Source organism: Tursiops truncatus, chromosome 16 (assembly GCF_011762595.2).
Source record: "Tursiops truncatus isolate mTurTru1 chromosome 16, mTurTru1.mat.Y, whole genome shotgun sequence".
NCBI lineage: Eukaryota > Metazoa > Chordata > Mammalia > Artiodactyla > Delphinidae > Tursiops > Tursiops truncatus.
Genome location: NC_047049.1, coordinates 38,641,014 through 38,655,824, shown reverse-complemented (window position 1 = coordinate 38,655,824; position 14,811 = coordinate 38,641,014). Strand labels below are relative to the sequence as shown.

At 37.6% G+C, this 14,811-nt stretch overlaps 1 pseudogene; it reads left to right on the top strand.

The window, feature by feature from the left end:
• Window positions 1-4,864: 4,864 nt before the first annotated feature.
• On the top strand, window positions 4,865-5,827 carry LOC109547115 (heterogeneous nuclear ribonucleoprotein A1-like; annotated as a pseudogene).
• The last annotated feature ends 8,984 nt before the right edge of the window (window positions 5,828-14,811 follow it).

The following is a 14,811-nucleotide window of genomic DNA, read 5'->3' as shown; positions in this document are numbered from 1 at the left end:
GCAGACAGCAGAAGCAAGAAGAACTACAGTCCTGCAACCTGTGGAACGAAAACCACATTCACAGAAAGATAGACAAAATGAAAAGGCAGAGGACCATGTACCAGATGAAGCAACAAGATAAAACCCCAGAAAAACAACTAAATGAAGTGGACATAGGCAACCTTCCAGAAAAAGACTTCAGAATAATGACAGTGAAGATGATCCAGGACCTCAGAAAAAGAATGGAGGCAAAGATCAAGAACATGAAAGAAATGTTTAACAAAGACCTAGGAGGATTAAAGAACAAACAACTAGAAGAATTAAAGAACAAACAGAGATGAACAATACAATAACTGAAATGAAAAATACACTAGAAGGAATCAAGAGCAGAATAACTGAGGCAGAAGAACGCATAAGTGACCAGGAAGACAGAATGGTGGAATTCACTGCTGCGGAACAGAATAAAGAAAAAAGAATGAAAAGAAATGAAAACAGCCTAAGAGACCTCTGGGACAACATTAAACTCACCAACATTTGCATTATAGGGGCCGCAGAAGGAGATGAGAGATAGAAACGACCCAAGAAAATATTTGAAGAGATTATAGTCAAAAATTTCCCTAACATGGGAAAGGAAATTGCCACCTAAGTCCAGAAACCACAGAGTTCCAGGCAGGATAAACCCAAGGAAAAACACGCCAAGACACATAGTAATCAAATTGACAAAAATTAAAGACAAAGAAAAATAATTAAAAGTAACAAGGGAAAAATGACAAATAACCTTATAGGAGTTCCCCTGTATGTTAACAGCCGTTTTCTCAGCAGAAACTCTACAAGCCAGAAGGGAGTGGCATGATATGTTCAAAGTGATGAAAAGGAAAAAACTACAATCAAGATTACTGTACCTGGAAAGGATCCCATTCAGATTCACTGGAAAAATCAAAATCTTTGCCCACAAACAAAAGCTAAGAGAATTCAGCACCACCAAACCAGCTATATAACAAATGCTAAAGGAACTTCTCTAAGTGGGAAACACAAGAGAAGAAAAGGACCTACAAAAACAAACCCAAAACAATTCAGAAAATAGTAAAAGGAACATATATATTGTTAATTACCTTAAATGTGAATGGATTAAATGCTCCAATCAAAAGACACAGGGTTGCTGAATGGATACAAAAACAAGACCCATATATATGCTGTCTACAAGAGACCCACTTCAGACCTAGGGACACATACAGACTGAAAGTGAGGGGATGGAAAAAGATATTCCATGCAAATGGAAATCAAAAGAAAGCTGGAGTAGCAGTACTTATATCAGATACAATAGGCTTCAAAATAAAGAATGAGGCAAGGAAGGACACTACATAATGATGAAGGGATCAATCCAAGAGGAAGATATAACTATTATAAATATATATGCACCCAATATAGGAGCACTGCAATACATAAGGCAAATGCTAACAGCTATAAAAGAGGAAATCGACAGTAACACAATAATAGTGGAGACTTTAACACCTCACTTACACCAATGGACAGATCATCCAGACAGAAAATTAATAAGGAAACACAAGCTTTAAATGACACAATAGACCAGTGAGATTTAACTGATATTTATAGGACATTCCATCCAAAAACAGCAGATTACACTTTCTTCTCAAGTGCACACAGAACATTCTCCAGGAGAGATCACATCTTGGGTCACAATTCAAGCCTTGGTAAATTTAAGTAAACTGAAATCATATAAATTATATTTTCCAATAACAACGCTATGAGATTAGAAATAAATTACAGGGAAAAAAAACCATAAAAAATACAAACACATGGAGGCTAAACAATACACTACTGAATAACCAAGAGATCACTGAAGAAATCAAAGGGGAAATCAAAAAACAAATGACAACAAAAACACATGACAAATGAAAACAAAAATGAGACATATGACAACAAAAACACGACGACCCAAAAACCTATGGGATGCAGCAAAAGCAGTTCTAGGAGGGAAATTTATAGCGATACAATCCTACCTCAAGAAACAAGAAAAATCACAAATAAACAATCTAACCTTATACCTAAAGGAACTAGAGAAAGAAGAACAAACAAAACCCGAAGTTAGTAGAAGGAAAGAAATCATAAAGATCAGAGCAGAAATAAATGAACTAGAAACAAAGAAAACAATGGCAAAGATCAATAAAACTAAAAGCTGGTTCTTCGAGAAGATAAACAAAATTGATAAACCACTAGCCAGACTCATCAGGAAAAAGAGGGAGAGGACTCAAATCAATAAAATTAGAAATGAAAAAGGGGAAGTTACAATGGACACCGCAGAAATACAGTATATCCTAAGAGACTACTACAAGCAACTCTATGCCAATAAAATGGACAATCTGGAAGAAATGGACAAATTCTTAGAAAGGTATAACCTTCCAAGACTGAACCAGGAAGAAATAGAAAATATGAAGACCAATCACAAGTAATGAAATTGAAACTATGATTAAAAATCTTCCAACAAACAAAAGTCCAGGACCAGATGGCTTCACAGGTGAATTCCATCAATCATTTAGAGAAGAGCTAACACCTATCCTTCTCAAACTCTTCCAAAAATTGCAGAGGAAAGAACACTCTCAAACTCATTCTACTAGACCACCATCACCCTGATACCAAAACCAGACAAAGTTACAGCAACAACAAAAATATTACAGACCAATATCACTGGTGAATATAGATGCAAAAATCCTCAACAAAATACAAGCAAACAGAATCCAACAACACATTAAAAGGATCATACACCATGATCAAATGGGATTTATCCCAGGGATGCAAGGATTCTTCAATATACACAAATCAATCAATGTGATACACCATATTAACAAATTGAAGAATAAAAACCATATGATCATCTCAATAGATGCACAAAAAGCTTTTGACAAAATTCAACACCCATTTATGATAAAAACTCTCCAGAAAGTGGGCATAGAGGGAACCTACCTCAACATAATAAAGGCCATATAAACAAACCAACAGCAAGCATCATTCTCAATGGTGAAAAACGGAAAGCATTTCCTCTAAGATCAGGAACAAGACAAGGATGTCACCTCTCACCACTATTAGTCAACATACTTTTGGAAGTCCTAGCCCTGGCATTCAGAGAAGAAAATGAAATAAAAGGAATCCAAATTGGAAAAGAAGTAAAACTCTTACTGTTTGCAGATGACATGATACTATACATAGATAATCCCAAAGATGCTACCAGAAAACTACTAGAGCTAACCAATGAATTTGGTAAAGTTGCAGGGTACAAAATTGATGCACAGAAATCTCTTGCATTCCTATACACTAAGAATGAAAGGTCATAAAGAGAAATTAAGGAAACAATCCCATTCACCACTGCAACAAAAAGAATAAAACACCTAGGAATAAATCTACCTAAGGAGGTAAAAGACCTGTACTCAGAAAACTATAAGACACTGATGAAATTAATCAAAGATGACACAAACAGGTGGAGAGATATACTATGTTCTTGGATTGGAAGAATCAATATTGTGAAAATGCCTATACTACCCAAAGCAATCTACAGATTCAATGCAATCCCCATCAAATTACCAATGGTATTTTTTACAGAACTAGAACAAATAATCTTAAAATTTGTATGGAGACACAAAAGACCCCGAATAGCCAAAAGAATCCTGAGGGAATAAAACAGAGCTGGAGGAATCAGACTCCCTGACTTCAGACTATACTACAAAGCTACAGTAATCAAGACAATATAGTACTGGCACAAAAACAGAAATACAGATCAATGGAACAGGATAGAAAACCCAGAGATCAACCCACACACCTATGGTCAACTAATCTATGACAAAGGAGGCAAGGATATACAATGGAGAAAAGACAGTCTCTTCAATAAGTGGTGCTGGGAAAACTGGACAGCTACATGTAAAAGTATGAAATTAGAACACTCCCTAACACCATACGCAAAAATAAACTCAAAATGGATTAAAGGCCTACATGTAAGGCCAGACAGTATAAAACTCTTAGAGGAAAACACAGAAAGAACACTCTTTGATATAAATCACAGCAAGATCTTTTTTGACTCACCTCCTAGAGTAATAGGAGTAAAAACAAAAATAAACAAATGTGACCTATTGAAACTTAAAAGCTTTTGCACAGCAAAGTAAACCATAAACATGACAAAAAGACAACCCTCAGAATGGGAGAAAATATTTGCAAATGATTCAACAGACTAAGGATTAATCTCCAAAATATATTAACAGCTCATGCAGCTCAATATTAAAAAAACAAACAACCCAATCCAAAAATGGGCAGAAGACCTAAATAGACATCTCTCCAAAGAAGACATACAGATGGTGAAGAGGCACATGAAAAACTGCTCAACATCACTAATTATTAGAGAAATGCAAATCAAAACTACAATGAGGTATCACTTTTTACCAGTTAGAATGGGCATCATCAAAAAATTTACAAACAACAAATGCTGGAGAGGGTGTGGAGGAAAGGGAACCCTCTGGCACTGCTGAGAATGTAAATTGATACAGCCACTATGGAGAACAGTATGGAGGTTCCTTAAAAAATTCAAATAGCTGGGCTTCCCTGGTGGCGCAGTGGTTGAGAGTCTGCCTGCCAATGCAGGGGACACGGGTTCATGCCCCTGTCCAGGAGGATCCCACATGCTGCGGAGCAACTAGGCCCGTGAGCCATGGCCGCTGACCCTGCGTGTCCGGAGCCTGTGCTTCGCAACGGGAGAGGCCACAACAGTGAGAGGCCCACGTGCCGCAAAAAACAAACAAACAAACAAAAAAATTCAAATAGCTTTCTGCCCATAGACACCACCGAGTAAGCATCGTTGACGTCTCCCCCCTCCACTGTCGTCATGTCTAAGTCAGAGTCTCCCAAAGAGCCCAAACAGCTGCGGAAGCTCTTCATCGGAGGTTTGAGCTTTGAAACAACCGATGGGAGCCTGAGGAGCCATTGTGAGCAGTGGGGAGCATGCACAGACTGTGTGGTAATGAGGGATCCAAGCACCAGGCGCTCCAGAGGCTTCCGGGTTGTCACGTATGCCACTGTGGAAGAGGTGGGTGCGGCCATGAAGGCAAGGCCACACGAGGTGGATGGAAGAGTTGGGGAACCAAAGAAGGCCGTCTCAAGAGAAGATTCTCAAAGACCTGGTGCCCACTTAACTGTGAAAAAGATTTTTGTTGGTGGCATTAAAGAAGACACTGAAGAACATCACCTAAGAGATTATTTTGAACAGTATGGGAAAATTGAAGTGACTGAAATTATGATCGACCAAGGCAGTAGCAAAAAAAGAGGCTTTGCTTTCGTAACCTTTGATGACCATGACTCCATAGACAAGACTGTCATTCAGAAATACCACACTGTGAATGGCCACAACTGTGAACTAAGGAAAGCCCTATCTCAGCAAGAGATGGCTAGTGCTTCATCCAGCCAAAGAGGTCAAAGTGGTTCTGGAAGCTTTGGTGGTCGTCGTGGAGGTGGTTTTGGTGGGAATGACAACTTTGGTGGTGGAGGAAACTTCAGTGGTTGAGGTGGCTTTGGTGGCAGCCGCGGTGGTGGTGGCTGTGGTGGCAGCGGGGATGGCTATAATGGATTTGGTAATGATGGGAGCAATTTTGGAGGTGGTGGAAGCTACAATGATTTTGGCAATTACAACAATCAATTTTCAAATTTTGGACCCATGAAAGGAAGAAACTTTGGAGTCAGAAGTTCTGGCCCCTATGGTGGTGGAAGCCAATACTTTGCCAAACCACGAAACCAAGGTAGCTATGGTGGTTCCAGCAGCAGCAGTAGCTATGGCAGTAGCAGGAGGTTGTAATTACTGCCAGGAAACAAAGCTTAGCAGGAGAGGAGAGCCAGGGAAGTGACAGGGAAGCTCCAGGCTACCACAGATTTGTGAGCTCAGCCAAGCAGGGTGGTGGCAGGGCCTAGCTGCTACAAAGAAGACATGTTTTAGACAGTACTCATGTGTATGGGCAAAAAAACTTGAGGACTGTACTTGTGACTAATTGTATAACAGATTATCTTAGTTTCTGTTTTGTGGAAAGTGTAAAGCATTCCAACAAAGGGTTCTAATGTAGATTTTTTTTTTTGTACCCATGCTGTTGACTGCTAAGTGTAACAGTCTGATCATGACGCTGAATAAATGTGTCTTTTTATTAAATGTGCTGTGTAACGTTAGTCTACTCTGAAGCCATTTTGGTAAACTATCCCAACAGTATGAAGTTAGAATTCCTTCAGGGTGATGCCAGATTCCATTCAAAATTTACTTACACCCTGCTTTGGTGCAGAAGCTATTGTCTTCAGAAACTTCGGTGTAGCTGAACTGACAGTTACTGTGTTGTGACCTGGAGTTCACTGTGAAAAGGGTCACCCAAGCAAAGTCATGGAGTTTTTTGGTTATTAATATGATTGTTGGCACATATCCTATGCAATATATCTAAATTGAATTATGGTACCAGATAAAGTTATAGGTGCGAATGAAGCTTGTGTATCATCCATTATCATATGTAATCAATAAATGATTTAATACCCTCTTCTTTGGAATGACAACTGTATGGATTTGGGACTGGGAGAGCTTTGGACCTTCCCTACCCACTACCCCTGATAATGTTGAATGCTACTATCACAATTCAAATTCAAAACTCTGCCAGAGAATAGAAACCAGATGCTGGTTAATGCCACCCCATAAATCCACAAATTAGAAGTTTTCAGGAGACATTTTTAAACTGACCAGTACCAGTAAGGATTTTACTCTTAACACAAAAACAGGCTTACATTAAAGGAAAACTGTGGTTTCTCTTCTGGTTGGGTGGAATGACACACTAGTAATTATCTATATGGAGATAAAAATTTGCTGATATGGTAAGGAACCATATTAGCTACTTTAATTTATGCTAACTGCAGTTTTCCTTTAAATATGGCACAAGATGACACAACCATTCTAAAATGTTGTTTGTATAGAAAATGATTTCTAAAGCTTTATAACAGTTTACTTAATATCCAATCACTGTTATTTGTACATAGCTTCCTTTGAGCCCTCCCTTTGGTGCCCTCAGTTTCAGTGCCATTGTACTTAGTAGGATAGAGATTTGTTTATCACTAGGGAAAAAAAATTAAAATAGAATTACCATATGACCCAGCAATCCCACTACTGCGCATATATCAGGAGAAAACCATAATTCAAAAAGAGTCATGTACCACAATGTTCACTGCAGCTCTATTTACAATAGCCAGGACATGGAAGCAACCTAAGTGTCCATCATCGGATGAATGGATAAAGAAGATGTGGCACATATATACAATGGAATATTACTCAGTCATAAAAAGGAACGAAATTGGGTCATTTGTAGAGATGTGGATGGACTTAGAGACTGTCATACAGAGTGAATTGAGTCAGAAAGAGAAAAACAAATATTGTATATTAACGCATATATGTGGAATCTAGAAAAATAGTACAGATGAACTGGTTTGCAAGGCAAAAATAGAGACACAGATGTAGAGAACAATGTATGGACACCAAGGAGGGAAAGCAGGTTGGGGGGGTGGTGGTGGTGGTGGTGGTGGTGGTGGTGGGATAAATAGGGAGATTAGGATTGACATATACACACTAATATGTATAAACTAGGTAACTAATAAGATCTCCTGTATAAAAATAGAGAAATAAAATTAAATTTAAATAAATACAAGATCTATGGGATAATACAAAGCATGCCAAGTTACACATAATAGGGGCTCCAGAGGAAGAAGGAGAGAGAGAAGGGAATCAAAAATGTATTTAAGGGACTCCCCTGGGGGTGCAGTGGTTAAGAATCCACCTGCCAATGCAGGGGACACAGGTTTGAGCCCTGGTCTGGGAAGATCCCACATGCCGCGGAGCAACTAAGCCTGTGTGCCACAACTACTGAGCCTGCATGCCACAACTACTGAAGCCCGTGCACCTAGAGCCTGTGCTCTATAACAAGAGAACCCACCACAATGAGATGCCCATGCACTGCTACGAAGAGTAGCCCCTACTCTCCGCAACTAGAGAAAGCCCGCACAGCAACGAAGACCCAACACAGCCAATAAATAAATAAATTCGTTAATTAATTTAAAAAATGTATTTAAGAAATTATGGCTGAAAATTTTCCAAACCTAAAGATGGAAACAGATATTCAGGTACAGGAAGCACAGAGTATCCCAAACAAGATGAACCCAATTAGACCCACACCAAGATATATCATAATTAAAATAGCAATAGTTAAAGAGAGAATTCTAAAGGCAGCAAGAGAAAAACAAAGAGTCAATTACAAGGAAACCCACATAAAGCTATTAGACAATTTCTCTGCAGAAACTGTGCAGACCAAGTCCTGAAAGGGAAAAATGTGCAACCTAGGATATTCTACCCAGGAAGATTATCATTTAGAATAGAAGAAGAGATAAAGAATTCCTCAGACAAGCAAAAGCTAAAAGAATTCAACAATACTAAACCTACCCTAAAATAAAAATTGAAGGGTCTTATCTAAATAGAAAAGAAACAAAAATCTACAGGAAAGGGAAAAATCATAATAGGAAAGGCAAATATATAGTCAGGACTAAAGATCACTTAGATAAGCCAGGACATAGATTAAAAAACCATCCAAAAATTTTGTAAAAGTAATTGTAACTACAATTAAAATCAAAATAATAAACAAATGACACAATAGACCAGTTGGACTTAAATGATATCTACAGGACACTACATCCAAAAAATCCCCCAGAATACACATTCTTTTCAAGCTTGCATAGAACATTCTCTAGGATAGAACACACACTAAGTCACAAAACAAGCGTCAACAAATTTATATCAAGCATTTTCTTCCAACCACAATATGAAACTAGAAATCAACTATAGAAAGAAAAATGAGAAAAGAACAAACACATGGAGACTAAACAATATGCTACTAAAAAACCAATTGATCACTGATAAAATCGAAGAGGACCAGAAAATACCTTGAGACAAATGACAATGAAAACTCAGCTTAACAAAATCTATGAGATGCAGCAAAAGCAGTTCTAAGAGAGAAGTTCATAGTGAAACAGGTCTTCCTCAAGAAACAAGAAAAATCCCAAATAAACCACCTAACCTACCACCTAAAAGAATTAGGAAAAGAAGAACAAACAAAACCAAAGTCAGCGGAAGAAAGGAAATAATAAAGATCAGAGAGGAAATGAATAAAATAGAGATTAAAAGACAATAGAAAAGATCAATAAAACAAAGATCTGGTTTTTTTGAAAGATAAACAAAATCAACAAGCCCCTAGCCAGGGTCACCAAGAAGAAAAGAGAGAGGACTCAAATAAATAAAATAAGAAATTATAGAAGAGAAATAATTACTGATACCACAGAAATATAAAAAATAAGGGAATACTATGACCAGTTATATGCCAACAAATTGGACAACCTAGAAGAAATGGACAAGTCTGTAATTAAAAAAAAAAAACCTCCAAGCAACAAAAGGCCAAGACTGGATGGCTTCACAGGGGAATTCTACCAAATATACAAAGAAAAATGTATACCTATCATTCTCAAACCATTTCAAAACTTTGAGGAGGAGGGAACACTCCCAAAGTCATTTGATGAAGCCACCATCACCTGGACACCAAAACCAAAGACACTACCAAAAATAAAATTACAGGCCAATATCTTTGATGAATATAGATGCAAAAATCCTCAACAAAACATTAGCAAAGTGAATCCAACAATACATAAAAAGGATTGTACACCATGATCAAGTTGGATTCGTCCCAGGGTCTCAAGAATGTTTTAACATAGACAAATCAGTCAATGTGATACACCACATTAAAGAAAGGAAAGACAAAAATCACATCATCATCTCAATGGATGCAGAAAAAGCACGTGATAAAATTCAACATTCATTCTGATAAAAACTCTCATCAAACTGGGTATAGAGGGAACATTTCTCAACATAATTAAAGCCATTATGGTAAACCCGCAGCCAACATAATACTCAATGGTAGAAAGCTGAAAACCTTCCCGCTAAATTCAGGAAGAAGACAAGGTTGCCCACTCTCACCACTTCTATTCAACATAGTACTGGAAGTCCTACTCACAGAAGTCAGACAAGAAAAAGAAATAAAATTTATCCAAATTGGAAGGCAAGTGTAAAACTGTCATGATTTGCAGATGACATGATACTCTGTAATAAAAACCCAACGACCCAAGTGCCCATTAACAGACGGTTGGTTTAAGAAGATGTGTATGTATATACACATACATATATATGGAATAATTACTCAGCCATAAAAAAGAATGAAATATTGTCATTTGCAGCAACATGGATGAACCTAGAGAATATCATACTAAATGAAGAAAGTCAAAGAGAGAAAGACAAATATTATATGGTATCACTTATATGTGAAATCTAAAAAAGAAAAATACAATGAATCTGTATACAAAACAGAAACAGACTCACAGACATAGGAAAAAAAACTTACGGTTACCAAAAGGGAAAGGGAGGGTGGGGACTGATAAATTAGGAGTATGGGATTATAGATTCAAACTAATATATTTAAAATAGAAAGGCAACAAGGATTTACTATAAGCACAGGAAACTATATTCAATATCTTGTAATAACCTGTAATGGAAAAATAATCTGAAAAAGTACATTTATACATATATAAAATACTGAATCACTCTGCTGTACACCTGAAACTAATACAACATTGTAATTCGACAATTATTTCAATTTAATAAAGAAGCCAAATTATAGTGGGTCAAAGAGTAAATGAGAACTAACGGAAAGGAGAAAAGTCTTTAACAAGCTACAATATATACAGAGAAACAGACACATCACACACAAAATGCAGTTATCACTAAGATATTTAGATACCTTAATTTTATAAGTAATGAAACTAATAGAACATTTAGGCGCCATGATTTTTTCTGTGTGCCTTTCAGACACCCTTTAAATTATCTGTGGTGTCTGATCTGCCTATGGTAGGCAGATGCATGTATTTAATATGAATTCTTCAATCTCATAAATGCTATAATTCAATGTGGGATTTAATCTTAATTCCAAAACTTACTAGTTTCATGACCTTGGGTTATATGGTTTGTCCAACGTCATACATCTAGTTTGTAAGGTAATTTGGGCTTTAAATTCAGATCTGACTCCAAAGCTCACATTCTTCATCATGGAGACTTCTGGTGAACATACTGACGTGTGAGTCGGCCCCCACTTTCATCAATGCCAGCATGACTTTGGTTTTTTCACACGAAGCTACCTATCCTTCCCTTCCACAGCACACAAAATGAGAGCTATATGAGGAGAGACTGGATAGAGGTCCCTAGGTCAAGAATACGGCCAAGAGGCAGGAGTAAAAGCGTTAGTCTCCATATTCCTAAGGATGAGGGGTCCATTCCTTCCTCCTCGCTAACCATGCCCTTTCCCGAATTCCCAGCCAGCTGTAGCCGAGAAACAGATAACCTGTTATACAGAAAAGTTCTCCAGCAAAGGCCTGTGCGAAAGAAGAGTGTAATTAAGTGGTACCATTTATAGAAATCACTCACATGCAAACTTCACAGGCCACTCTATATTCATTGTGGAGGCCTTCCAAATGGCATCGTCTGTGATAAGAAGAAGTATGTCAATTATGTCATTATCAGAGTGAAAAAGTGTGTGGACAAAATAAAGCTCTAAATATTCCTTTGAAGTCAACCACTCGTTTTAAATGGTTTGGACGTATAATGTAGGGAAGTGTTTTTAATTGAAAGAGAGTAAATAAGTTACTACAAAGGGTTTCAGAAGAAAAATGATGGTTATGCTAAACTGCAGCTATTTTTTAATGGGTTTTCCATGGCCATAGGCTTGCCTTCTTTGCATTTTCTTTTTTTCTTCTACTAGTGAAGAAACAAAAAATGACAGAAGCTGATGCCAAGTCCCTTTGAGCCATTGCTCTATAACAAAGCAATTTAGGGAGGCAGACAGAGGATGGAGTCAACTTTTATGAAAAAGTTGCTCATGTTTTCCTCTGATACAACTTTTCCATTCAGATGTTTTATGACAACTACAGTCTCTAAGGACTGACTAACTGCAAAGTTAAGACTGATATTTTACAATAAGACTTCCCTTATTACTTAATCACTGCAATCTGACAATAAAACCATCTGCCTATAATGGGCCAACTCCACAGACGGCACACGTCCAGAAAGCTGTATGTCTAAAAGGACTCATTGTTTTAACCTGGATGCAAAATTTTACTTTCAGACAGACTTTGAGTCTGAATTTTATGCCATCAGTGGGATAAGACATTTTGCTATTTTTTCCCCACTATAGGCACCTTAAATTTAAAAAATCTGATTGGCTTTACATTAAATGATGAAAGAATCATCATCAGAAGTGCTTGGGATGATACAGATTCTCACATTTGATAATCTGTTCCTGTTCTACAATCACAGTAACAAGAATTCCTGAGATTTATTTAGTTGTTACACAAGGGAGTGTGCTTTACATGCAAGTTATTGTTGAATTCACACAAGAATCATACAGGATAAGAACTATTATTTTCTCCATTTTACAGAGGAAAAAAACCTAAGGCTTAAAGATATTGAATAAGCTTCCAAAGTCACAGAATTATTAGTGGCAGTGGTGGGACTCAAACTCAAGAGGTTTGAGATTAGAGTCCAGTACTCCTAACTTTTATTACAAAGAAAACAGAAGGCATCAATTGCTATAAGGAATGGGAATCCACATCTAGAAGACCGTGTCAAATGGTTAATGAGTTAATGCACCTCAAGAAAGGGAGATAAGAATACTTTTTTAAACAATGTACATAGCATTTAAGAGACCTACAAATATGAGCCTTTTTTTCACTTTTGATATAAAAGAATATTTTGAAAAATACACAAGAAAACTAAATGGATGACTTTAGGTCAGAACTATTTTAAGGAGGCTAAATCTTGGTAAGAAGACCCTGTTTGCTAAGCACTTGAGAAGGTTTCTAATACTTTTTAAAGGAGAAGTATTTATACCCAATTCATTTGGGTTTTTAAAGACTCAAAGGAAAAAAGAAAAAGTGCATTTTGTTACTGGTGACATACTTTCTAATCATGACATCAATTTCTTGAATTGATGCTTCATAACCAGGTTAACAGGCTTGTGTCACAATATTGTTATGAACTGATCAATTGAAAGCCCATTATTGACCCAATTATTCCAGAACGGGACAAATGAATGAGATGAAAGTCATGGTCTCTGAGGGGCCCAAGCTTGATCAGTTTGATTCTGTTTAAATGGAAGTACTTTTGACAGTGGTAAGGGGCACTATTAATGATTATGAGGAGGGAATAGATGCAAAGCTATGGACATTCACTTACCCTAGCTAAAGCTCACTCTCTGCTTATCTCTTGGTGCTGCTACTGTTGGTTATGGTAGGAGAGTGAGACCCTCTGTGGAGTGTCGGGGTGTTAGAAAATGAGCTTTTGATAAGAGTGGGTGTAGACAAATTGCTTGTGCTCCATTAAAGAGACAAGATGAAAATTCCTGTTGAGACCATGTTTCTTTAAATGCCAAACTACTCCAAATCTGGACTAGTGGGTCATGGTTTATGAGTTTTGCTGCAGTTTGTACATAAAAGAATCCACAGGATACATATGGACATAATCAGAGTGAGGCTGGTAGAGGCTGAAGGGATGAAATTCATGTGAAAACAAGAATGAGATAATAATAAGGTCCTGCAGAAAGGGAGAGCATGGGCAGTTTAAGTTGCAAGGAACAGACTTAAGCTGTAGTACTTTTTTTTTATATATAAGATACATGTGGAAATAAGGATGATGAGACTGATCACATGCCGTGAACTTACAAAAATTTATAGCCACACAGATTGGCTTCACATAGAAGGAAATATTCAGAAATTGGAAGCTGGTTTAGAATCCAACAGAACTCTAGACACTGGGTTGTCTCCTCCCCCTGGGCAACAGGAGCTCCTTGCTTCCTTCTCTGCTGTGATGTGAAACTACCCTCTGCCTCTGCTTCTTTCTAAGTCACTGTCTTCTGCCCTTCCTTCCAAACACTCACTTTTTTATGTGCATCTGGCATCTGGTATCTCCAGTGTAGAGAATCCATTTTGTTCATTAACCCACCATCCAATAGAGGGAAGGGTATTTGTGTCAGAAAACGTAATAGGCTTCTGGTTAGTCTGCAGGCCAGCTGTCTTTAGGTCAAAAGCCTACCCCTTGCCCAATAGCCATGGCCATGGTGCTGGAATTACAGCAAGTAGAATGTGGTTACCCATGGTGCTGGGACACCACACTCTCCTAGATGTCCTCCCACCTCTCTGGCTGTCTTCAGGTTCTTTTCCAAGATTGTGTTCTCTGTCTAGGCAATAAATGTTGGATTTCCTTGAGGCTGAGCCTTAGGCCTTTTTCATTTTTCCCCAATATTTTTCTCCTTATATCATCTCTACCACGCCCATGACTTCAGTTCATACACATATGCCAACAGTTTTAAAATGTATCTCTTACCTAGGTCTCTCCTTTGAGCTCCAGATCAGATATCTAATTGTTAAGCTGATATTTCCACTTTTATGTCTGAAAGACTTCTCATTTGCAATTTGTTCTTGACTTATGTTCTTCTGCTTCAAATCCGTATGTCTTCCCGTATACCCTTTCTTCCAGTATCCACCACTATCCATTCTGCTGCTAAAGCCATTAGCTTACGAGTCATGTTTGACATATGCTTCTGCCTCAAATCCACTTTCAATCTATCCCTCTGTTCTGTTAATCTCACTTCCTCAACATCTCTTAAAGCCATTCCCTTT